This window comes from Lepus europaeus, chromosome 23 (genome assembly GCF_033115175.1).
Source record: "Lepus europaeus isolate LE1 chromosome 23, mLepTim1.pri, whole genome shotgun sequence".
Lineage (NCBI taxonomy): Eukaryota > Metazoa > Chordata > Mammalia > Lagomorpha > Leporidae > Lepus > Lepus europaeus.
In genome coordinates, this window is record NC_084849.1 from 17446490 (window position 1) to 17447911 (window position 1422).

The 1422-nt window shown below is 50.8% G+C and overlaps 1 non-coding gene across 1 annotated transcript; it reads left to right on the plus strand.

Moving 5' to 3' along the window:
• The first annotated feature begins 781 nt into the window (after nucleotides 1–781).
• On the plus strand, nucleotides 782–945 carry LOC133752382 (U1 spliceosomal RNA). The gene has a single exon (XR_009864928.1). It is a non-coding gene; the product is annotated as a U1 spliceosomal RNA (small nuclear RNA).
• The last annotated feature ends 477 nt before the right edge of the window (nucleotides 946–1422 follow it).

A 1422-nucleotide genomic window follows, 5' to 3' on the forward strand; every position in this document is an offset into this window, starting at 1 on the left:
AGTCTCTGCTCCTGACCCCAGCATCCTACATCGGAGTTTGAGTCCCAGCTGTTCCACTTCCCATCCAGCTCCCTGCCAACGTGTCTGGGAGAACACAGATGACGGCCTGGGTACTTGGGCCCCTGCCACCCATGTAGCTGTTATCTCCTAGCTTCAGATTGGGCCAGCCTTGGCCATTTCGGCCATTGTGGTATGAACCAGCAGATGGAAGATCGATATCTCTCCCTCTCTTTCTCTCTCTCTCTCTCCCTCTGTTTCTTTCAAATCAATCAATAAATCTTGAGGTGGGGGGCTGAGGGCCAGAGAGCTGATGGTGTAGACTCCAACCCAAGTCAGGAGATCAGAGAGCAGGAGCTCTGCAGACAGACAGAGCCTCAGCTCCGGGGATGGAAATGATGTCTGGGGGATAGGGTTAGAATTAGGGCTGCCTTCCTTGGCCTTTTTGATCTAGAGAGGTCCTCGACAGGTTAGCTGGTTTCCAACTGCTTTGAGGAGGTTCACCAAGTTCAGTGTGAATGTCTTCTGGAAGCATCTTCCCAGACACACCCCAACACGATGTTTAAGCAGTTGCCTGGGCACGCAGTGGCTCAGTCACGTCAACACATACAACTTCTCACAATGGGTATGTTTCCTTTCCACATTTTCTCTTCCGCATTCTGTAATATTTCTGCAAACAACATTCAATGGTTAGAGATCATAAAATGTACCAGCTTTTTTAAAAATGGGAGTATAGGAAAGAATTCTAGAAACTTGAGCTATTCTATCAAGACCCTAGGCCCCTATACTTACCTGGCAGGGGAGATACCATGATCACGAAGGTGGTTTTCCCAGGGCGAGGCTCATCCATTGCACTCCGGATGTGCTGACCCCTGCGATTTCCCCAAATGTGGGAAACTCGACTGCATAATTTGTGGTAGTGGGGGACTGCGTTCGCGCTCTCCCCTAAGAAAAAAAAAAGACCCTAGGCCCAAACTTACCATTGGATGACCTCAGCAGAGCCCCAAACCAGCACTCCGACATGGGATGTGGGTGTCCCTAGCAACCGTTTAACCCACTGTGCCAACAAAGCCTGCCCCGTTGTTGTTTTAAATTATGGAAACTTTCCGGAATAAACAAAAGAAAAGAATCCAATTCAACAAATCCCCAGGACCTGCGACTCCACCGCACAGCTCCAGGCCAGCTCTGGGGACAGCAAAGCGCTTCCTTCGGGCGGCTGGAAAATTCATCCCTTCTCCTGGGCAGGTTCCCATCACAGCCTCCATCAGCCGCTGCCTGGCCCAGCAGGGGAGCTGGATGTAAGATTGTCTGTTCTCTCCCCAGTGGAGCACCCCCACCCTTCTCCGAGAGACGAGCAAATGGCTTTTCCCAAAGGAACACCGAGATGGAAACACTTCCACCAATATTGTGAGTGGCAGAAAGGAA